We start from the raw sequence: 25,747 nt of genomic DNA, 5'->3' as shown, positions 1-25,747 counted from the left end.
AATGGTGACAAAACAGGATTAAAGTGAGTAACTATTCAAAATATTTCGCTTTTGTGTGTCGTTTGTATAAAATAAACATTTTTGCAACTAAAAAGTTGTGAAAATATCTGATTGAAAGTAAAAGGTTTCTACGAGAAAAATAGTTGGGATGACATAATTTTCAACATTATGACTTGCATGTAACGATCGATCGTGTGTTAAGTGTAAACAGAAGTCATTAATGAGGAGAAAAAATGAATATGTTGTAAAATCTTCGAAAATATGTGAAGTAAGATGTGATGTAAAGTGCAAATAATTACAGAGCATTTATTTTTTAGTTTAAAAATTAATTAAAATATATAAAATATAAATAAAATTAAAAAAAAAAATTAATTAAATAAATTTTCGAAATGGTCTCATTTAAAATTATTTTTAAATTTTTTCCATATAAATTTTTAAATTATAAAAAAAATTAAATTAAATTAAAAACAATTTTTAAAAATTAAAAATTAATTAATTAAAAATTATTTTGTTTTAATAAATATTTTTATAATTCTTATTTATTTAATTTTATAATAAATTTTTTAAATAAAATTTTAATTTATTAAAAATTTTTAACAAAATATAAACTAACATTTTATTAAATGATATATAAATTTTCTTATTTGAAATTTTTAAAAATTTATTTCATAAAAAATTATTAAAGTCATAAAAAATAAAATTAAAAAAAAAAATTACGTTCATGTTTAATAAATAAAATAAAAAAATTTAATTATTAAATTAATAAAAAATAATTTTCAATCATAAATAATCAAAAATTTTAATTTTTTAAAATCTTAATACATAATAAAAAAAATTAAATAAAAAAAAAAAAAAAAAAATTAAAATTTAAAAAAAAAAAAAAAATTTGAATCTTCGTAAAAATAAAAATAAATAAATTTAAAAAACTCTCATTAAACGCCCTGTTCTTACACTTCCATTAAAAATATCAAACACATCACGATACAATTTTAACTTTTTAAATCACATCTCTATTCATGTCTCGTTTTTCATGAAAATATGAAAATTGTAAACATTTACTACATTTTACGTACATTTATTAATAAAAAAAAATAAATAATTTTAAAAGTAAAAATTGAACCTTTCAAAAAATAAAAAATATCATCATCATCGCCTTCACGTATATTCCGCGTGCTAAATACATATTAAAAAAGTTTATCTTTTCACGAAATATTTCCAACTTTTTTCATTTCAGACTACTACTACTACTACAAGCAGACAGCGGGAAATTCATAAAGTGCATTTATTCGAACAATTTTCAACAACACTGACGCCGTCAATTATTAATGATAGCTTATAACTCAAACAACTACTACTATCTGCTACTTCTGTGTTCGATGTTCTTCCTATCTTCTCTTTAATGTGTCTAATATTGTAGCGCTAAGGAAAAAAAATTAAAAAAAAGTTTAATCTTTCACTCCTCACGTTTCTTCTCATTGTTGTTCTGATAAAATTTATCGTTAAAAGAAAAATTCTCTCTAATAAATATTTATAAACTGCACTCTTTCAGTACATTTTTAATCCGAAAGATAATTCTGGTTACATTTTACTCCATTCTTGCAGCCAAAAAGTTTTTTTTGCCACAAAAAAAAAGTTTTTCATGTAAAAAAGTCAAATAAAATGTAAAAAGTGCAGTGCGGTGATAAAAATAATATAAAATAAAACCAGACAAATTATATCCGTCTCTGTAATAATAAAGTTGTTTGTTCGAGAAAGCAGCTAACGACGCACGGGAGTAATTATAGAACAGACAACTGTTCCAAAAAAACATTCGGAACGTAAAAAGTGATTTAAATGTAAGTATAAAAGATCTCTTTCTTACGTTATTTATAAGTTTTTATCGTCTGTGCACTCTCTGGGTCTTTTAATGAAAATTTCTCTCTGACCAGAACACATCAAAAAAGAGGAAACACGATAATTGGCAATGTGATTCATTCTAATTTTTTAGTTCAAACACCTTGAAGCGGTTATTAATCCCAAAAAATGACGTCAGGAGAATTCTTTTCGCAAGATTTGCCGTGGATCGCTTCCTTTTTCCTCTTCATCTTAATTCTCTTGTTCATTGGCAATCGATGGTGTTGTGCCTGTTGTTACTCAACGGATGATGATGATGACGGTCCGATGACAAATAACGACAAAAGTCGACTCATTGCGCCATTATCTGAAAGTAAAAGACGTTGTAGTCGAATTTATCATCACATTTAACTCGATTTAAAAGAAAATTAATCAAAATTTGAATAAGTGACAAGTTTAATTGGGATTTCCCATACTGTCGAGATTAATTATTTATTTATCTGAGAAAATTCTTAAAATTTTTTTACATTAAAGAGGCGGGAAATTCGTTTAAATTCATAAATAATTAGAATAATAAATCATGTATGAATTTTTTTTTCGTTTTTTGAGGAGATTTGGGAAATAAATGGATTGAGTTGACAACTTTATCTTGAATTATGATTTTTTTATCGGATAAAAATAATTAAATGTCAATCATTTCGTGGAAAGTTTGAACAAAAGTTACATTATCATGTCTTACGAATATTTTGTGGGATTAAAATTTTTTTTATTTTTAAAGAAAATATTAATTTTTTGAATATTTAACTTGAAAAAATTGCAAAAAAAAAATTTAAAAAATGAAAAAAAAAAAAAAAATTTTATTTTTATTTTTTTAAAAAAATATTTTTTATTTAAAAATTTTTTTCATTTTATTTGAAAAATACATTCATTTTATTTTAAAAAAAATAAAATTTAATTTTTTTAAATGAAAATATAACTTTGTAAACATTTTAAAAATTTAAAAAATTCTAAAAAATTAAAAAATAGGTATTGAAAAAAAAATAAAAAAAAAAATTTTAAAAAATTAAAAATTTAAAATAATAAATTTAAATAAAAAAAACATTAAAAATTAGTTTAAAAAAAATTAAAAAAATTTTTTACTACATAATATTTTCATTTTCTTAAAAAAAATATTTTTGTTTAAATTAAATTTAATTTTTTTTTAAATATATTTTTGGCTAAAAATGCGCTTTTATCTCTTTAAACTAAAAAAATTTGGTACAATAAAATCCTTTTTGGCAAACTTTTTGTCATCCCTTTCTTTCATCGCCCTAATAAATTTTTATTATCACAAAGCCTTTTGTTGATTTTTTTCTCTCACGATTTTTTTTGTCATGTTTTATAACAAAAAAATATGCAAAAAAAAATATTTTTTTTATACTTTAACAAACAATGTCATGACATTAATGCATATTTATGAACAAAATAAATAATAATCACACAATGAGGCAAATTTTGGTTGAAAAAAAAATTTTTTTACATGGATTATAATAAACTTCCTGTCAGCCACAGACAAAAACGATTGATTAATCTCACCCCGAATTTCAACCTATATCAACAAAAACCACAAAATGCTGTGTTAAAAAAATATTATTTCGTGATTAGGAGTCATTTTAGAGATAATATTTAAATTTTGCTGTTGCGGTTGTGGTGCAGTGATTTTTTTATTTGGAAAATTTCAGGAGATAACAAATTTCGGATTAGATTAATATAAAAAAATGATTGATGAACGCACGTGGATTTTTATAGAAAGAATCAAAAACGGAGATGACAAAAGGTTGAATGCGAACAAAAAAGCAATAATTTGTTAAAGTGACAGATTTTGGTGTTAATCATGTCGTCTTTCATTCCATTTCATCCTTCGCTACTGTTCGCCCGAAAAAAGTTTCAATATTCATGATAAATGAATTAAAAGGGAAAATCGATAGATCTACTTCACATAGGTACGTCCGCCTATTAGTTACACATTGTAGTTTATTATCATCAATAAAAATTTCGTTTTTTATTCATAAGTTTTCTATTATTAAGTTCATACGGCTAACCAGGCGTTTCCATTATTTCATGTGAATATCGACAAGTTCTGTGGAAATCGACCACATTTTTTAAATAATTCAATAAAGTAAAATATCATCGATTACAATATTTGTTCTCTTCACTATCGTACTTTTAACATTGGAGAAAAACAAACAGATTTTGCCTTGTATTTAACATTGGAGTTAAAAGCCTGTGTGGACAAGAAATCAATCATTTTTTTATGTTCATGTTGAAACCTTATTAAGTACATTTTAATGCTATTATCATACCATAAGCATATCATTAAAACGCACACCAACCGTAATGGAATGAAATTTTAGAAGGGATTGAAATGACAGTTTTTGGAAGGCGAGTTGAAGTCGAAAAAAAATATTTGAGTTTTTTTTTCTTAATTTTAAGAAGATTATTTTTTTTTGGAAAGATTTGTTCTTGAAAAGAAATTTTTGAAAAGTGTTCATTTTAAAAGGTATGAGGAGCAAAAACCGTTGTTTTTTCGCACGTCAAGTTTCAACCAATTTTTGATGGATTTCAAAGCTAAAATTAAATAATTATGCGTTCTAAAGATGATTTCCATGCATATTTGGTCGATTTTTGAAGAAATAAAAAAAACAACGATTTTATCATATGAGGAGCAAAAACCGTTGTTTTTTTCTCACGTCAAGTTTCAACCAACTTTTGATGGATTTCAAAGCTAAAATTAAATAATTATGCGTTCTAAAGATGATTTCCATGCATATTTGGTCGATTTTTGAAGAAATAAAAAAAACAACGATTTTATCATATGAGGAGCATTTCCATGCATATTTGGTCGATTTTTGAAGAAATAAAAAAAACAACGATTTTATCATAAAACCGTTGTTTTTTTCACGTCAAGTTTCAACCAATTTTTGATGGATTTCAAAGCTAAAATTAAATAATTATTTCAACATGCATAATTTTTTGATGAGCAAAAACCGTTGTTTTTTTTCACGTCAAAAGCTAAAATTAAATAATTATGCATTCTAAAGATGATTTCCATGCATATCTCCTCGATTTTTGAAGAAATAAAAAAAAACAACGATTTTATCATATGAGGAGCAAAAACCGTTGTTTTTTCTCACGTCAAGTTTCAACCAACTTTTGATGGATTTCAAAGCTAAAATTAAATAAATATGCATTCTAAAGATGATTTCCATGCATATTTGGTCGATTTTTGAAGAAATAAAAAAAACAACGATTTTATCATATGAGGAGCAAAAACCGTTGTTTTTCTCAAGTCACTTTTCAACCAACTTTTGATCAGTTTCAAAGCTAAAAGTTAATAAATATGCATTCTAAAGATGATTTCCATGCATATTTGGTCGATTTTTGAAGAAATAAAAAAAACAACGATTTTATTATATGAGGAGCAAAAACCGTTGTTTTTCTCAAGTCACTTTTCAACCAACTTTTGATGGGTTTCAAAGCTAAAATTAAATAAGTATGCATCCTAAAGATAATTTTCATGCATATCAGGTCGATTTTTGATGAAATAAAAAAAACAACGATTTTATCATATGAGGAGCAAAAATCGTACTTTTTTCTCAAGTCACTTTTCAACCAACTTTTGATGGATTTCAAAGCTAAAATTGAATAATTATGCATTCTAAAGATGATTTCCATGCATATTTGGTCGATTTTTGAAGAAATAAAAAAAACAACGATTTTATCATATGAGGAGCAAAAACCGTTGTTTTTTTCTCACGTCAAGTTTCAACCAACTTTTGATGGATTTCAAAGCTAAAATTAAATAATTATGCATTCTAAAGATGATTTCCATGCATATTTGGTCGATTTTTGAAGAAATAAAAAAAACAACGATTTTATCATATGAGGAGCAAAAACCGTTGTTTTTTTCTCACGTCAAGTTTCAACCAACTTTTGATGGATTTCAAAGCTAAAATTAAATAATTATGCGTTCTAAAGATGATTTCCATGCATATTTGGTCGATTTTTGAAGAAATAAAAAAAACAACGATTTTATCATATGAGGAGCAAAAACCGTTGTTTTTTTCTCACGTCAAGTTTCAACCAACTTTTGATGGATTTCAAAGCTAAAATTAAATAATTATGCGTTCTAAAGATGATTTCCATGCATATTTGGTCGATTTTTGAAGAAATAAAAAAAACAACGATTTTATCATATGAGGAGCAAAAACCGTTGTTTTTTTCTCACGTCAAGTTTCAACCAACTTTTGATGGATTTCAAAGCTAAAATTAAATAATTATGCATTTTAAAGATGATTTCCATGCAAATTTTTTCCATGCATATTTGGTCGATTTTTGAAGAAATAAAAAAAACAACGATTTTATCATATGAGGAGCAAAAACCGTTGTTTTTTTCTCACGTCAAGTTTCAACCAACTTTTGATGGATTTCAAAGCTAAAATTAAATAATTATGCGTTCTAAAGATGATTTCCATGCATATTTGGTCGATTTTTGAAGAAATAAAAAAAAACAACGATTTTATCATATGAGGAGCAAAAACCGTTGTTTTTTCAACGTCTCAACCAACTTTTGATGGATTTCAAGTTTCAACCAATGATTTCCATTTTGATGGATTTCAAAAAGCTAAAATTTTAAAATAATTATGCGTTCTAAAGATGATTTCCATGCATATTTGGTCGATTTTTGAAGAAATAAAAAAAACAACGATTTTATCATATGAGGAGCAAAAACCGTTGTTTTTTTCTCACGTCAAGTTTCAACCAACTTTTGATGGATTTCAAAGCTAAAATTAAATAATTATGCGTTCTAAAGATGATTTCCATGCATATTTGGTCGATTTTTGAAGAAATAAAAAAAACAACGATTTTATCATATGAGGAGCAAAAACCGTTGTTTTTTTCTCACGTCAAGTTTCAACCAATTTTTGATGGATTTCAAAGCTAAAATTAAATAATTATGCGTTCTAAAGATGATTTCCATGCATATTTGGTCGATTTTTGAAGAAATAAAAAAAAACAACGATTTTATCATATGAGGAGCAAAAACCGTTGTTTTTTTCTCAAGTCAAGTTTCAACCAATTTTTGATGGATTTCAAAGCTAAAATTAAATAATTATGCGTTCTAAAGATGATTTCCATGCATATTTGGTCGATTTTTGAAGAAATAAAAAAAACAACGATTTTATCATATGAGGAGCAAAAACCGTTGTTTTTTTCTCACGTCAAGTTTCAACCAATTTTTGATGGATTTCAAAGCTAAAATTAAATAATTATGCGTTCTAAAGATGATTTCCATGCATATTTGGTCGATTTTTGAAGAAATAAAAAAAACAACGATTTTATCATATGAGGAGCAAAAACCGTTGTTTTTTTCTCACGTCAAGTTTCAACCAATTTTTGATGGATTTCAAAGCTAAAATTAAATAATTATGCGTTCTAAAGATGATTTCCATGCATATTTGGTCGATTTTTGAAGAAATAAAAAAAACAACGATTTTATCATATGAGGAGCAAAAACCGTTGTTTTTTACTCACGTCAAGTTTCAACCAATTTTTGATGGATTTCAAAGCTAAAATTAAATAATTATGCGTTCTAAAGATGATTTCCATGCATATTTGGTCGATTTTTGAAGAAATAAAAAAAAACAACGATTTTATCATATGAGGAGCAAAAACCGTTGTTTTTTTCTCACGTCAAGTTTCAACCAATTTTTGATGGATTTCAAAGCTAAAATTAAATAATTATGCGTTCTAAAGATGATTTCCATGCATATTTGGTCGATTTTTGAAGAAATAAAAAAAACAACGATTTTATCATATGAGGAGCAAAAACCGTTGTTTTTTTCTCACGTCAAGTTTCAACCAATTTTTGATGGATTTCAAAGCTAAAATTAAATAATTATGCATTCTAAAGATAATTTCCATGCATATTTGGTCGATTTTTGAAGAAATAAAAAAAACAACGATTTTATCATATGAGGAGCAAAAACCGTTGTTTTTTTCTCACGTCAAGTTTCAACCAATTTTTGATGGATTTCAAAGCTAAAATTAAATAATTATGCGTTCTAAAGATGATTTCCATGCATATCTGGTCGATTTTTGAAGAAATAAAAAAAAACAACGATTTTATCATATGAGGAGCAAAAACCGTTGTTTTTTACTCACGTCAAGTTTCAACCAATTTTTGATGGATTTCAAAGCTAAAATTAAATAATTATGCGTTCTAAAGATGATTTCCATGCATATCTGGTCGATTTTTGAAGAAATAAAAAAAACAACGATTTTATCATATGAGGAGCAAAAACCGTTGTTTTTTACTCACGTCAAGTTTCAACCAATTTTTGATGGATTTCAAAGCTAAAATTAAATAATTATGCGTTCTAAAGATGATTTCCATGCATATCTGGTCGATTTTTGATAAAATAAAAAAAACAACGATTTTATCATATGAGGAGCAAAAACCGTTGTTTTTTACTCACGTCAAGTTTCAACCAATTTTTGATGGATTTCAAAGCTAAAATTAAATAATTATGCGTTCTAAAGATAATTTCCATGCATATTTGGTCGATTTTTGAAGAAATAAAAAAAACAACGATTTTATCATATGAGGAGCAAAAACCGTTGTTTTTTTCTCACGTCAAGTTTCAACCAACTTTTGATGGATTTCAAAGCTAAAATTAAATAATTATGCGTTCTAAAGATGATTTCCATGCATATTTGGTCGATTTTTGAAGAAATAAAAAAAACAACGATTTTATCATATGAGGAGCAAAAACCGTTGTTTTTTTCTCACGTCAAGTTTCAACCAACTTTTGATGGATTTCAAAGCTAAAATTAAATAATTATGCGTTCTAAAGATGATTTCCATGCATATTTGGTCGATTTTTGAAGAAATAAAAAAACAACGATTTTATCATATGAGGAGCAAAAAAAATCCTTCACAAAACTTGTATTCGCCTCCCTTTAAAAAAGTACTCTACATAATAATAATGCTCAATCCATATTCATAAATTCAAATCATGTACAAACAAAATTAGTAGGAAAGTGATTAATTTATGAATAATTTAAACATCGACTCGAACTTGACTTTCATGTCGTACTCTTATCGTGTTTCATGTCGAAAAGCATCGAGTTTCCTGACCTTTATGCGATTTTCGGTGTAAACTTAAGAAAAACACCTTCGTAACGTAGTAAGGTAGTAATAAAATTAGAAACGAGAAGAAGAACGTCGTCGTAAATTACTCACTTGATCAATGAATGTCTTGACGTCTCCATTATTACGTTTGCATCTGCGGGACATAGACGGCGAAGATTGATAGTGATTCCGATAACCATTAACCTAAATGGGAATTTGTTTGCACGTTCCCTCCCCCTCTTTGTGAAGTTTATGGACAGTGATTCTCCGCTCCTTGAGAAATGATGGGAAGACGATGTTTGTTTATGCTTCATTTTTCTCTCTTAACTTCCTCCCCTCAAGCAATTCACAGACAAGACAAGTTCTCTTGCGATTTCACACAAAATGATGTATCACTTGCTTTGGTTTAGTTGTTCCGCTTATCTTTCTTCCTCTAAAAAAAAAATGTAAAATAATAAAAAAAAAACGAAGGAACGAGGAAAAGGCGTTGCGATACAAAAGGAATTTCTCGACAAGTTAACAAATGTTCCAACCTGGACATTACTTTGGGGTATTGTTGTAAGTTTTTTCTGTCTCGTAAATTTGAATGCGATAAAAACTCGATAAAAAAGGGTTCAAAAGTTCATGTTTCGCCTCTGGTATTGTGCATTTTCTTGGCAACAGCGAAAAAAAAAACATAAATAAAAACTTTGTTCCATTTAATTTTTTTTTCTCCTTCTAAAATTCAGAATTTCCTATTTAACGGCTATTTAATTCCAATTTTCCCTAATTTTCCGTCAATAAAACCCTTTTTTCGTGTTTCGTGAATGAACAATGAACTCCAAATCTAATAATAACCAACAAATAAGCCAAGTTCATTGTCGAGTCATCATCACGAAAAAGAAAACGGTTTCTCACTTCATTAAATTTTCATAAGGTGTATTTTTTGGGGCATGAATTTGCACCTAAACTCGATACTAATACGATGATCATGTGAAAGAAGAAGAGCTTTTTACGTGTGGCCAAAACCCTTTTTAAATGGGATTTGTAACGGAATGGAATCGATAAAACAAAAAAATATGTTGAAAAAGTAATGAAACATGAAATATCGATATTTAAGACTTTTTGATATCAAATTTAAATTTTTCTTGCACACAAAATAAAAGAAAAATTGTGGAAAATAAGACAAATAATGCAAAAAAAAAATATCGACAGTAATCATTGGGGGATTTTAGTCAAGTGTGAAAATGATGTGTTTAAAAGCATTATCTGGAGAAGCGAAACGAGAGAGAAATGAGCACAAAAAAATGTATTAGAATGAAATTTTTATGAAAGAGCCATCAATGGGGGAAATGTATGAGAAAACTCTTAAGAATATAGACATTTTTTGCAATGTTTATTTATTTTTGTCAGATCTGGAGTGCAAAAAATGGCAAGGAGGAGTAAAATGATGATCATGAGAAATGGCATGTTTAGAGAAAACATTTTTTTGCTCGAACGATTTAAATCGCATAATTTATCATTGAACTTTTTTTTTAGTTTATTTAAAAAAAAAAATATTTTTTATGTGCTCAATTTATTTCATAAAAAAAAAAAAAAATTAAAATTTTTAATTTTTCATTAAAATTTTTTTATTTATAAATTTAAATTTAAAAAAAATTAAAAAAATAAATTTTAAAAAAATTTATAAAAAAATTATATGAGTCAATGAAAAAAAAATAAAAATAATTTTTTCAAAAATTTTAAAATAGAAAAAAAAATAAATTTTTAAAGAAATTTACTGAGAAACAAAAAAATTCTCAAATTAAAAATTAAATTAAAATAAAAAAAAAATAAAAAAAAATATTTTTTTTCTTTTAATTTTAATTTAATTCTTAATTATTTATTTTTTTAAGATATTAAATTAAATTAAATAAAAATTTATTTAAAAAAAAATAAATTAAAATAAAATGAAAAAAAAAAACAATATTTTTTTTTATAAAAAAAAATCAAGTCGAATAAAAAATGCTTTAAACATTTTTTTTTCAATTTTTTTTACCCTTTTTTATAATGATTCGCTTTTATTTATTTTTCAAAATAATAAAAATACATTAGATAAATTTACGACATTCCTCATTGATTCATTAATTTTCTGCAGCATTAACAACTTTTGTCACAAATTTCTTCATTTTCGTCAAATTTAATTATGATTTATGAATTTTGTTGATGACCAAACGTCAAATTAATGAAATTTGTGATAATGATCCTCTTCACATATTAGTTTCAATATTGGCAACTACATTGTTATATGTCATTATGATTGTCACACACACTATTCATGCCTAAAATATCGATTGCGTTGTTAATTAAAATTAGTGATGTTTGTTTTTTCGGCCATTAAAAAAATATGCTACTTCATATGCGCTCATATTCGATATTAATGGCTTAATTAAAGGACTTTATTGACTTTTATCGAGCTTGGAGGTTATTATTTCTCTAATAGTCCCTCAGAAGCGATAAACAAAAAAATTATGAAAATTAATTTTTTTTCTTGATAGTCTTGAAAACGCATTGCAGCTTACAAAGTTGAAGAAAAATGAGTTTATTTACATAAAAATTTCCATTTGAAATAAAGTTTGAACTACTTGTCGTGCGACTTTGACAAAAGTTTGTATAAAATTTGAATAAATATTTAGTTTGAGACGAATTATTTACATTTTTAATTGAGAATCAACTTCAAGTCTCGTTTTTGTGTCAATTTACAAAAGAAAAGAATTAAATTTATCGATTTTTGTGTCATTAAGTAAATTTCAGGTCTCGAGAGATCTGACGTCAAATTATTCAGATTTAACTCAAACGTCAATAGATCTTGTCAAAAACAAGAATTTTTATTTTTCTGAAGAAAAATTTAATAAAAAACAAGAAATTCGAAGAAATTTTCTTATTTTGACGCTTGGATTGTTTTTTTCGACTTTACAATTCTAAATTAAATTAAACCTACATAAATTGATTTTTTTTTTCAATTCCGGTTTTTAATGCCATAAATTCGACCTTTGTCCATTTTCATTTTAACTCGTTTCGATAAAGTACCGAAATCTATTAAAAATATAAATTTAAACATCTTTGCATCCTTCTCAGAACCTCTTTCAATAAATCACCGAGTCGATAACCAAAAATTGTTTTTGCGGTTTGATATCTTTTTTTTTCGTCTCAATAACAAAAAAAAAACTCAATGGAGACAGATTAATAACCCACAACAACAAGAGTAACAACAGAAAAACAGACATTGATTTAAATGTCAGAACCTTGTGAAGGTCGTTCAAACTTTTTTTTCTCTGTATAATTGACCGACAAAAAAATTACTCAAATTACCTTTTATTGTTATTTTTTGTGCGATTTGTTTGCTCTCAGTGATAAATGTTACTTTAATAGGCCCTTGTTCAAAAATAGACGGAATTATTAATCCGATGTTCGAGATTTGACCAAATTCGATAAAATGTAATCATTGGCGACGTCGTCGTGATTTTCCAAAAAGGAATCGATAGACTTGATGTTGTGTAGGTGAAAAAAAAAGAGAAAAAATGTACACAAAATCGTTATTGATAAAAAAAAATAATGTTGTTTGTTTGCTTGAGTGAATCACGTGAAGGTGAAAAAAGGTCCGATTTTACGTCATAATTTGCCTTTTCGAAGAAATGAGTTGATCCAAATAAATTTTTTTTATTTATTTTTTTTCATTTCATACAAAAATTTGGGTTTTGTCACCTGAAAAAATCCAAATATAAATTTTGACATGCAATAACTCAAGTTTTGCTTTAAAAATTTTTATGTGGTTTTTTATAATAAGTCAGAAATTGCTTTAAGAAGGTTTCTGTAAAAAAAAAATTGAAAAAATATTAAAAATTTTATGAAAAATTAAGAAAATAGAATGTAAGCTTCATTGCATACTTTCAGGATATTTTTAAAAATTTCAATGGGTAGAACGAAATCTACGGGTCCAACTTTAATATTTTAAACTTAGAGCTTTAAATAAGAAGCTTTTCAACAACTCGTTGCATAAATTAGCTTAAGCCGATTATCAACACTTTATTGTTCAAAAGCTTTTATTGTAAACGAGTTAATGAAAGACTTAAAATCTGTTTATTTCGACAGCTTGAAACACAATGAACAAAAAGTAACACATTTTCCGAAAAACTTCAATTTATCAACTCCCATTCATCCGTTTTTCATTACAAACACGTTTTAAATTTAATTTTCACAAAGTTCTCGAATTCTTTAGAGACTCTTTCTCCTCCTGCTGAAATTGATACAGATTCATTGCAATTTTGTTATTAAATCAGCTTGTCTGTGCATTTCCTATCAATTTCATGCATGTTATGTGAGTAAAATTGTAAATTACCTAATATGAAAATTGTAAACAAGATTCAATAAATCTTTCTCGTAAATGTGCAGCGCACTTTTGTATGCAAAGAGATACGAAAATGTGGGTACTTTGTCAAACTCAAAATAAATGGTCGTCCGTTTATCATTTTGGAAACAAAACTAAATTATATAGTGGCGTTCCGAAGAAGACCTTCATATAAAATGTTGACTGCTGACCTATAATAATGGCCATAATACACGAGTTGCCTGTGTGACAAACGAAATTATTGTCCTATAGGCAGTTTTTTTTTATTTTTCATGAAAAACGGAAAATCAATTGTTCGAAATTATTTTATAAATATAAAAATAATGTGTAACTTGCCTTGAACAGAAAACAAAATTGCCGAGTGCAACGAAGCGAGGACAATTGAATAGAAAATTTTTGTTTAAAAAGAAGAAAATTACTAATATTTATGATACATATGAATTAAATTCTAATATTTTTGTATAAAAATTATTTTTTTTAATTTTAATTTAATTTAATTATTTTTAAATAAAAATAAATTTAAAAAAAATTAAAAAATAATTTAATTATACCTAAATTAATTTATCAATATTTTAAAAAATTATTTATTTAAAATAATAAAAAAAAAAAAATTTTTAATTTTAAAATTTAAAGAAAAAAAAATTTTAAATTAATTATTTTAATAAAAATCAATAAAAATAATAATACTTTAATAAAATTTAGTTAAGTTGATTAAATTAACATTAAAAAAATAATTAAATAAAAATTAAAAATTTAATTTATTTAAAAAAAAATTATTAAAAATATTTAATTTCATATTGTTAATTAGGTACATTGAATTAATTTAAATTATTAATTTAATAAAAAATTTTATATTTTGTTTTTTGAATTTTATGATAATTAGGTAAATTTAATTTTATAAGTTTATAATTAAAAAAATTAATTATATTAAATTAAATAAAATGGTAAAAAAAATAATTTTATTTATTAAATATTTAATAAAAATAAATTTTGTAAAAATATTTAATTTTATTTTTTATTAAATTAATATTTAATTATATTAATTTAAAAATTTCGCTTAAAATAATATTTTAAACTCTCATAAAAAACAACTTTCAAAGCTATGACAGCAAACAGGACTTTTTAATCAATCAAACACGCTTCTCATATCACAACAAAAGTTACAAAAGTTAACATGTAAATTCTTCAACCAGCAACAAAACCACATTTTTTTTAACAAACTATGCAAATCTTTGTTTCTGAACGAAACAAATCCCTCACCTGCCAACGTTACATTTTTCGTATCAAAATTCCATAAATCACCTTTTTGGCTGAAATCCAAGCAACATTGGTTTTTGCTTCGCCACACTTTTGTCTTTTTTTAAAGTAAGTGCCTTCTTGAACTTCTTTTCGAAAAATTTTCCCTCCGCATTGCACTTCGAAATACCTAAAAATAGCTCTTTATTTATTACACACGCTCCATCACACAAAAATTTAAATACCAACAGACACAAAAAATCATAAATTCCTTCGTTAAGACAGTCCTGCAGTGCAGTGAACTTTTTTCTTGTACATCGCACGAATGAATGCAATCTAGCCGGAAATTGCATGTCTGAACAATAAGTTTTGCTGAAAATGAAAAATAAATGAATGAATGAAATATGAGAAGAGTTTCACAAGAAAGAGAAAATCTCGTAGAAAATCGTTACGAACGTGATTATGAGAAATTTCGCACGAAAGTTACATGAAACCAACAAAAGGAAGGTCAAGGGTTGAAGTTTTTTTGTTGTTTTCCACAATAAATGGCACAAAATTTCATGAAAAATAATCAAATTAAACGTTAAAGCTGTACTTGGCCCACATTTTGAATCACTTGCTGCATTGTTGCGAACCACAGGAGACATGTCAAGCACAGATACGTTATGTAAAAATTACATTATTGACCAGCTACATGAAAAAAACGTGAAATTATTAACATGTCACATAATCCTTTGTGGGTTTTTTGTCTGGTTATGACAACAAAATAATCTGAAAAGAGGCTTAGAAGGCAAAACAAAGCAAAAAAATCGGGAAACGAAAATCATTTCGAAACAATTTGATGAAAAAACTGCACATTTTATGAAAAATGACTCAAGGGAATTCTCTTTTTACATCATTAATTACGTTAAAACTGCATATCACATTGCAGCCATGAACAACAAGAACAATAACAACGATGTGTGAGTGTTTGCGGAAGATAGAACAAACTCGTGCAACATGATTTCGTGTTTGCCTTGCGTTTTAAAGTGAATGAAAAGTATGTAAAATACAGTTTAAAGTTTATGAAAGATGCCACAAACATGAAATTGTGCTGTCATGTCAGCTCATGTGTGACTTTCGGAACAAGCATCGTCGCAAAATAAACAGCAGCTAACTAAATTTCTACGTGGTTTGAAATTTTTTTCACATTTTTTCAAAAGTAAAAGGCGTCTCCATCCAAGGAAAATTCAATAAGTCAAGTGAATTTAATGCACTCGTCGCGAACACTCCTTCTGCGTTGCTCTAAAAAAACATTAAATAAATTTTCATTCAATCGAAACGTTTTAATATAATATTCATGTGCGAGCGCGCGCCTTGTAACGACATAAAATGCTGATGGCAGCTTCGTAATAAACAGTTAACGATTCGTGTATAATAAAAAGTGTTTATTATGACGGTTCTTGGCGTATTGACGATGACTTTTACAAGCTATTGTTTATGATGGATGCGAACTCTTTTGTGTCAATATCTTGGAATACGACGGGAAATTGAACGAGTGAATGGAATTATTGTTACGGATGAAATTTTCTTAGTCATTGTTTTTTTTTATTACTTTGTAGGAGGACAAAAAAGTGCTGAAGAGAAAAAAAATTTAAAAAAAAAATTGAAAAGTTCTTAAATTTTAATTTTTTTTTGGAGAAATAATTTTTTTATAAATTAAAAAAAAAATAAAATTAATTTTAATTAAAAATTATTTTTATTTAAAAAATTAATTTTAAAATTTTTTTAATTTTAATTTTTTTTTTTAAAAATTATTTTTTTTTAATTTTAAAATTTTTTTTAATTTTATTTTTTTTTTTATTTTTTATTTTTTTTTTTAATTAAAATATGGAAGAAGACCAAAAAATGATGAATTTTAAATTTTTTTTAAATTTCAAAAATATTTTTTAATTTTTTTTTTAATTTTATTTTTTTTAATTTTTTTTTTAAAAAATTTTTTGTGAAAAAAATTAAATTTTTCTCATTTTTTTTACTTATAATAAAAAAGATTCATGCCCGAAATATTTTCTTAAAAAAATATCTCAATATTATTGTAAAATTTTAAATGCATGATTGATTCAAAAACTCTCCAAAAGAGCATTTTTCTTATTTATTCGATCGAGTAAAAAGTAAAAATCTCCCTCCTCTGCATTGTGTCTCCATTGATTATATTTTACAATCTTTCATGTCACATTCAATTCATAAAGTCACGAACAAAGTAACGCAAAAAAAAAACATCAACCGACTCTCAACTCTGATGTCTTTATGGTCCTTTCTTGTTAAAACACACGACGCGTTGCTGACATAAAAATCATTTCTCAAGCATCGTTCTTCCGTCTTGTCTTATCCAAAACACGTCGTGTTCCTAATAAGCTATTTTTATTATATCTCTATCGTGCACCGAGACAACCTTATCGACATCCATGTCGATCTCTAATAATAAAAAAAAATATAAAAATCATAAAACGTCTTCGATCGAGTGATGGCAACGACGAAACAAGAGAATTGGGAGGAAAGAGGAGAACGAATGAATGAAAACTTGTCAAGTCAATTGATACTTTGAAAGTGGTTTCGTTGTGACGGCTAATTGGATCGATAAATTTGTGTGCATTTTCATTGTTGTTTTGTTTTCTTTGACGGACAAAGTAAGTTTTAGATGGATTCCTGCTGTGATTTTTTTCTACTTTTTCTATTTTTGTTCAGTTTTTTGAGCTCAGTTGGCAAAAGAGTTGAAATTTTTTTTACCTTTATTCAGTAATTTTATGTTGATCAAATTTTAAAACAAAAAAAATTTTTAAGCAAAAAAAATTTTTTTTCAAAAAAAAAAAATATAAATAAAAATAATAAAAAATTTTTATAAACATTTATTTAAAATTATTTTATTTTTTTTTTAATTTTTTGTTTTAATTTAATTTTTTTTAATTTTATTTTTTATTTTTTTTTTATTTTTTTTAAATATTTAATTTTAGTTTTTTTTCATATTTAACAAAATTTTCTCTTCTGATTGCTTTTCACAAACATACAAAATTTTCCAAAACCGAAAATCGTAAAATTGCGGCATGCAAAATATATTTTAACGACTTTATTACGCGTGTTTCGGTTTTTGTCGCTTTGCACCTCGACAACGTAAATTTGTCGCTGTAAAAGGATCAAAATTTATCTCTTGAAAAATATTTATTTTCATAACGTACCAACATTTGCCATGACGACGACGTGATGCGTGAAGCAAATCGAATTCCATAAAGTTACAAAGTGAAAATGAAAGTGTGACATGTGTTTTTATTTTATTGAGTAAACATTTGCGAAAAAACTTTTTTTTAACACTTTACTTAACTGAATTTGAATTTCTTGTTATTTCCCTTCCCATTTTTTTTTATTTTTTTTATGTGTGGCATTAAATCACAAACCGTTTTCCACAAAATCGTGAATTTTCACGCATTTCTATTGCGCGATGATAATCTTGTTTGTGTGTGAAAAACATACAAAAGTGCTCAGATTTCACATAATGATAAGCTTTTTGTAGTAAAATGTTATCAAATTTCATGCACATAAAGCTCGGAATTGCAAATAATTTCACAGGGCTTTGTGGCGAAGTCAAGAAGTAAAAATTGTGAATTTGAGAAAATCCCGTAGATTATTTGTGATAACAGAGTTTTTTTCAAACTTTTTCTTGTTCGCACGACAGAAGAAAAGGTTTGTTTGTTCGTCTCAAGTGTAATGAAAAATGGTTGAAATACGTGCCACACTTATTCTTCCTCTGCGCTCCCTCGAGAATGTGTCTGGGAAGTGAATTAACTATAAATTTATGGGAAAAAGTGTATTATTAATGTCAATTATTAAATATAATTACAGTTCATTAAGAGTTGATGAGTAGTTATTGTTGGTTTTTGTTGTCGTATTACGGCGTTGATGATGATGATGTTTGCGGTAAATGTAGAAAATAATTTATTTTTAGCACGTAACGTAATTTTAAAGTCCTTTAATTATTGCGGTTTCGAGGCAGTGAACGAAAAAGTTATTTTTTTGAATGCGGCGATGAATTGAATCAAAAGAACTATTAATTAAAAGTCAAAAAATCATCATTTTTGTGAAAGTTTTAATAGGTCAAAGGAAATTTTAGTTGAAAATTGGTTTTTAAATGGAGTTAGTTCAGCGTATGATTCGAAAATTATCATTTAACCCATTTAAAAAAAATTTTTAATTGTCATGTAAAACGAATTATACGAATAATTTAACTTTTACGGCTTTGAATATTTTTTTTTCAAAAATATTTAAAAAGCAAATTTAAAATAATATACAAAGAAATTTCATTCAAATTAATTTTTTTTTCAATTTTTGAATTTTTAAAAATATTTTTTTTTTAATTTTAATTTTTTTAAATATAAAATGTGGATCAAAAAATTATTATTCTGCAAAAAAATATTTTTTTTTTTAAAATTAAATTTTATTTATTTTTAATTAAATTTTTTATGACAAAAAAATATTTTTTAGAAAAAATATTTTTAAAAATAAAAAAAATTAAATGAAAATTAAATTTGAAACCTTTAATACATGTTTAACATGATAAAATTACTAAAATTGAAGACCACTGCTCCAATAAAAATTTTTTTTCATCAAAATCTAATTTTTAACATTTTCCTTCAGTTAAAAGGTTAAGGTTTATTTTCAAGAACTTTTAACGAATTTTCTCATTTTTTGTAAGTGTTGTTGAAAAGTTCCTCTTGATTTCCTTTTCTTTCAGTGAAAAACTTGAAAACGAAAGGAAAAAATCCATTTTAAAAAGATCTTTCCTCGAAAACATAAATTACGTTTCCTAAATAACGAGAAACATTAAATTTAGAAGCACGGCAAAATATTGGACCGACATTAAATTATTAGCAGACAGGATGTTGAATTACAAACCCAAAATTTGTACGCATGCTGCCTTTATTTCTTGTTCCTTATATGATGATTAAAACATTTTTTAAAACTCAATTTGAGTTTTATTTTCGTTTCTCTTCCGTTTTTCTCTCTCATATTTTTTGCGTGGAGGATTTTAAAAATGTTTCGATATTTTGCTCGAAATGAAAAATACTGAAAATACGAAAGAAAGAAAAATTAAAGATTTTTATTCGAGAGCATTTAACAAACAGATGGTCCTTCCGTTTTATTTGTTTGTTTCAATTTATTCGCTTTTGTCGGAAAAAGTTTATTTTCTTCTCAATTCAAGCAGTTTTTGACCCAAAAGAAGTCAAAGTAGTTCAGGTTTAGTTCATCGCAACGAAAAAAAGAAACATTTGCTGCTCCTCATGCATAATTCAACGATAATTGTTTGTCATGTCATTTTTAATGTGTATTTAACGTACATGCATGCAAGTTTTTGTACGACAACATTACTTAGTTGGAAGAAGAAGCGACACGACAAAACGAGTAGCCGACTGTGTTTGGTGTCATTAAAAATGTATGATGTGAATTGAAATGTCACTGGCATGACAAACGAATGCAAGTTGTGTGAAGTAAAAATTTTTCGCATAAAGCATCAATCGATGATGATTTTGATGTTGCCAATTTTTTTATTTTTTTAAGAAATGAAGGTCAGTTTGAAAATTTTTTTTTCAAAAATTTTAAAATTTTTTATTTTTTTGCTTTTGAAAAAGAAATTATTTTAATTTAATTTTAATTTAATTTTGACCCAGTTTTAATTAAGGTTTTAACCGATTTTGATGATTGAGGTGTCGTTGGAAAGGTATTGAAAAGACGAACAAAATTTTGAAAAATTAGCTTACTTTAAGTTATTTATTTTTTACTTTTTTATTAAAATAAGGCTCTATTAAAACACTCAAAAGGTTTTTTTTTTACAATTGTTCATTTGAGAAACTGAAAAAATTATTTAAAAATTATTAAATTTTTTAAAAATTGAAAAAAAAAATTAAAATTAAAAATCATTTTTATCACTTTAATAATAAAAAAATTCAATTTTTCCCCTTATTTCAACGATAACGATCGCTCTAAGGATACATTGATTGATTGAAACGTGGTTGCGTTCCTCATATCCTTGTCCAATACAGTTCAGTACATCATAAAATTACAAAAAACAACAACAAATAAGGTTATTAGACATTTGATGCGTTCAATATTCCTTCACTCTGCCATTTAAAATCGTCTGCCGCTTTCATTTTTTCACATAAATAAAGAAATAAAATTTCTCGAGTCAGTTAACCATAATTGCTGTAAATAACGACAATCATCAATTAACGGAAAAATGAGTCTTTGATGATTTTTTTCATTTTTTTGTTGTTTTTACCGAGCGATGATGTGAAATAATTAATGAAGTTCATTTTTATTGGATTTTTTTTCATTATTTTGCTTCTATAAAAAGGCACTTACTTAAGATTCTTTTTTGTTGTAATTTATTTATAAAAATAGAATCAAAAGCCGGCTCGTAAACAAAAGACACTCGAAGCTATTGTTATGCTTTTATATAAGCAAAAAAAATAAAAAAAAATTCTTGATAAAGACTGGATAAAAATAAATTTACAAAAAAAAAGTTCACATTTTCATACAAATTATCATATTCTTTTTTTACTTTCAACGTAATTTTTTCACATGTTTTAGTCAAAAGCACGTTGATGTCATTCATGCCGACTACAGTAACTGCCCCTGAGGATAAAAAGGCGAATTATTACGACTCGGTTGTTTGTTTGTGCGTTGAAATAATATATGGAATAATAAAATTTCAACAAAAAAAAATGTAATTTGCATTAAAAAATAGGACGAAAATTACATAAAATTAAGCGATGAACGTTATTGTTACTTATTATGAGATTATGTTGTAAAATAAACCTTTAATGGACCTGTAAATACGAATAAAAAAAGAATTAAAATGAACAAAAGGAGTTTTAAGTAAAGTGAAAGGCGGCTCCATTTGCGATTTTACGAGAAAATGTTCAAAAAAAATTTTTTTTTTCTAAAAAAGGTTAATTTTGTGCAATTTTGCTTAAAAAATTTGAAAAAAAAATATTTTTTTTTTTTGTAATATAAAAATTTTTTCTCGTAAAATAGCAGTAAAAGTTTTGATGAGAAATGCCCTTCCGACAATCGGTAACATTTTTATGGAATGAATAAAATTTTGGTTGTCGCGATGAATCGCAGTAAATGTCTCGTAAAAGTTTAAATGAGCGTAATTTTGTCATTTTTCATTAATGAAGGGTCTTTTTTGACTTCTGCGTTTAAATTTTACAAAAAAAAAAATGTTTCAAGGATAAAAAAAATTTCAAAAATTGAACAAAAACTCATTGCGTCACAAATTCCGTTAAAAATAATCCCAATTGAAACGTAAAACAAACAAAAAAGGATCGCATTAAACTTCCGCACTTTGTTTGCTCTCTGGATCAACAATATACGCCGCGGGTTTTGTTGATTTTAATTTTTTTGCATGCCTTGCAGTAGTTGACACACATACTTTTAGCATTTTCCGAAATTGTGGTTGAAAATGCTTCCATGGAACTCTTAATTGTGATTGATTTGCGCGATTTTTATCATTATTTACGATCCTTTTTGCCATAATTGGATGCAGTTTAACGATTAATTTGCATTTTATGCATGAGAAGTGTTTGGCATTCAATTTTTCATCGCGCCAATATTTGTGAACACGAATTTCCAATCAACCGAATTCAGGTAATAAATATTTTTTTTCACAATAAAAATCAATTTCGACTTTGGAAAGGCATTCAGAGCAAAAAAACTCGTTTGTTGTTGTTGTTTTCGTGTTTTACGAATTGTTCAACAGAGTTGAATTGAAACAATAGAAAAAATGGGCAATCGAACTCTTTCTCTGTCCATTCAATTGGCAATTCCGGTCTCGATTTATTTATGAGTTACAGTTTCGAGCATTGAATGGCGATTCACAAATAAAAAAAAAACAAATAAACGATCCTCTCAGAGGAAATTTACTGTAAAAAGGAAATTAATGTCTGACGGGCGAAAGGAGCCCACTCATTTTAAGATTGTTTTAAATTGATTGAAATTTAATCCTGCATCTTCCATTAAATTGAATCTTTTTTTGTGTTGTCATGAAATATTAAAGACACTCGCAATATGCTCCGTATCACACGGGATACATTTTTCATCATTCAGCAATTTTTTTCAAATGTTTTTTTTTTCATTTTTTTACAATTTTCTTGAGAGAAAATATCACTCACGTGAAGAAAAGTGCAAAAAAAGGAAACATGACTCGTATGTATGAAGAAAAAAGTGTCTTTCGATTGTATTTTCTTTATTTTTTTTTTCGAAGAGGTTGGAGTTCAGTGTGAAATTGTATCTCGAATTTCAGTTTATTTTATTGCATTTATTTTCAGCAACAAATTAAAAAAAATTTTAGAACAAAAAAAAAATACAAACAAACATCATTAAAAAATTAAATTAATTTAAAAAAATTTAAAACTTAGAAAAAAACTAAAATTAAAAAAAAAATAAAAAAGTGCATTTGTTTCAAGATAAAAAAATTTAAATATTTTAATGAAATATTTTAAAAAAAATTTTTAAAATATTTTTTTTTTAAATCTAAAAAAATAATTTTTTATAAAAAAAATAAATTAAAAAACTTAAATTATTTTTTTCAAAAAATTTAAAATTTTTTAAAATTTAAAAATTTTTTAAATAAAAAATTTAAATTAATTTTTTTAAATAAAAAATTTAAATTATTTTTTTTTTAAATAAAAAATTTTAAATTAATTTTTTCAAATAAAAAATTTAAATAATTTTTTTTAAATAAAAATTTTTTTTTTGTTAAATTTCAAAAAAAAAATTGAGGTAAATAAATAATAAAAAATAAAAAAAAATATCTCGAGATTCCTCCAACAATTTTTTCTTCAAACTTGAACAAGTTTCTATTTTTGCACGTACAAAATGACATGGCGTTTAAAATTTTCTTTTCAACAACATTATCCACATTTTTTCTTCGGAACATATCTAAACTATTTAAGTTTTTCCTTTTTATGGTATGGTACTTATCCCGATCGTCCTGAATAAAAAAGAAGGGATTCCAAATGCAATTCACTTAAATTGGTTTCAACCATATAATGTTAGTCGGTTTATTAAAACCGTTTACAAAACCTTCATTTTCGAGTGATTTTAACTCTAAACCAACAAGATACTCAGTAGCATCATTCTATTTTTTTATCATCTCTCATCACTTAGTACCTCTAAAGTACAGGAAAATTATCTTCATTGTACAAGAAGAAAAGTTTTAATTTTTATTTTCAAAGCAAGAAAGTCATTTCCACACTTTTCCTATTTTTTAAAAAGGCTAATCGAATCAATCACTTATCGGTTTGTCCTTTTACGCTCTCGTTGTCTTCGATTTTCTCTCGATACGGCACAAAAATAGACATAAAAAAATGATGTTGAGTAATGAAAAAATAATTTATCAAATTATTACACTTTCTCTCTGAAAACTCTGAATGAATGACGACCACTTTGGTGAACCATTACATTATCATTATCCAACGTTGTTCTGTCTCGTCATCAATGATTAATGATTTATTTTTGTCGCACTCAAAGAAGAAGTAGAAGAAGAGGAAAAAATGGTTCGAATATTCAAATGATCCACTTCCGACACGATGTTTCCCTTTATTTGCGAAATTAATCAAAGTCTTGTCTCTTCTTCTATTTCATTAACGACGCATGAAATTGTAGCAAATTATTTAATCGAATCGTGAAACGAAACCTTCTTCCGCCGCATGACTTTGGCAATGCCTTGAACCGAACTCGCAAAAAAAAATCAAAGTAATCCGTAAATTTGCATAAAATTCTATTAATAACTGATTTATTGCGTTTTTTGTAGTAATCACGAAATTGAGTTATTGATCATAATTCATCGTGTTATCGGAATTCGTAACGGAACGACAAAAATATGCTGATATTTTTCTTTTTGTATTCAAATGTAAGGGAAATTCTGACCTGCGGCATTTTCGTGAGTAACGCTTGCTGATTTTGTGCATTGATAAAGCAAAATTATGTTTTTGAATAAATTTTAAACAGGCACACCCGAATTTCATGAGCGATAAGCGATTTTTTCCTTGAAAAAAATATTTTTTTTTGTCGTTTTAATCAAGCCAAAAAGCGAAATTTTTTTAAGAAAAAATTATGAAACCTCAAGAGGAAATTTTGAAACCTCAAGAGGAAATTTTTGAACCTCAAAAGGAAATTTTGAAACCTCAAGAGGAAATTTTTGAACCTTAAGAGGAAATTTTTGAACCTCAAGAGGAAATTTTTGAACTTTAAGAGGAAATTTTTGAACCTCAAGAGGAAATTTTTGAACCTCAAGAGGAAATTTTATGACCTCAAGAAGAAATTTTGGACCTCAAGAAGAAATTTTGAAACCTCAAGTTTCTGCCAAACTAAAATATTTTCATGAGAGAAAAAAAAATGTGAAACTAAATAAAATTCAAATCCAATAATGTTGGTCTACTTCACTTCCGAGCAAATTGAAGAACAATCAAACGCACATGGTGTCGTTCGCATCGAATTGATTGCATTAACACAACAAAAAATACAAAAAAAAGCTGTACACATAAATCTGACTCGACTCTGTTTGTTGTCTGTCCCCAAAAATGTTCTGTTTCGTTGACAGCGGATCATTTTATTAACTGAAAACACACAAAAACTGGAAAAAATTTAGGTTCGTGTTGGTCGTGTCTGACAAAAATAATAATAATAATGGAGTTGTTTACTTAATTTTTTTTCAGTATTTGGTTTGGGAGCAACAGATTTTTGTGACAGTTTACGGAATATGGAGCAAACATTGATTTTTTTTATTGTTTTAGTCGGAAATAATGACCGAAGAAGGCACAAAACGCGGAAAAAATGATTTATTATGCGACTTTTATTGCCAGAAGTCAGTCTTTCGGAGTTCATTAAAAGGCGTAATAGTGCCATAAATATTATTTTTTTTCTGTGCATTTTTCACGCAGAAAAAAAATAAAAATCAACTTCTGTGTTATTTGTCGAGTAACGCAGTTGTCATCGCATCAAATAAGACGTAAAAAGTCAATTACTTGCCCTCGTTGTTTTGATGACAAACAACAATATAATCGTAATGAATTCGTGATGATTAACTGTATTGACAATGACGAGCC

The 25,747-nt window shown here is 26.1% G+C and overlaps 1 protein-coding gene across 2 annotated transcripts in view; it reads left to right on the top strand.

Moving 5' to 3' along the window:
• The first annotated feature begins 1,602 nt into the window (after nucleotides 1-1,602).
• LOC134835143 (uncharacterized) overlaps nucleotides 1,603-25,747 on the top strand; it is a 42,964-nt gene continuing 18,819 nt past the window's right edge. For both annotated transcript variants that reach the window (XM_063850012.1, XM_063850011.1), the window contains exon 1: nucleotides 1,603-1,835. The gene's annotated coding sequence lies outside the window, so the exon portion shown is untranslated. The remainder of the gene's footprint in view (nucleotides 1,836-25,747) is intronic.

This window comes from Culicoides brevitarsis, chromosome 3 (assembly GCF_036172545.1).
Source record: "Culicoides brevitarsis isolate CSIRO-B50_1 chromosome 3, AGI_CSIRO_Cbre_v1, whole genome shotgun sequence".
NCBI lineage: Eukaryota > Metazoa > Arthropoda > Insecta > Diptera > Ceratopogonidae > Culicoides > Culicoides brevitarsis.
The sequence above is the reverse complement of the archived record's forward strand: the minus strand, read 5'-3'. Positions and strand labels throughout refer to the sequence as shown.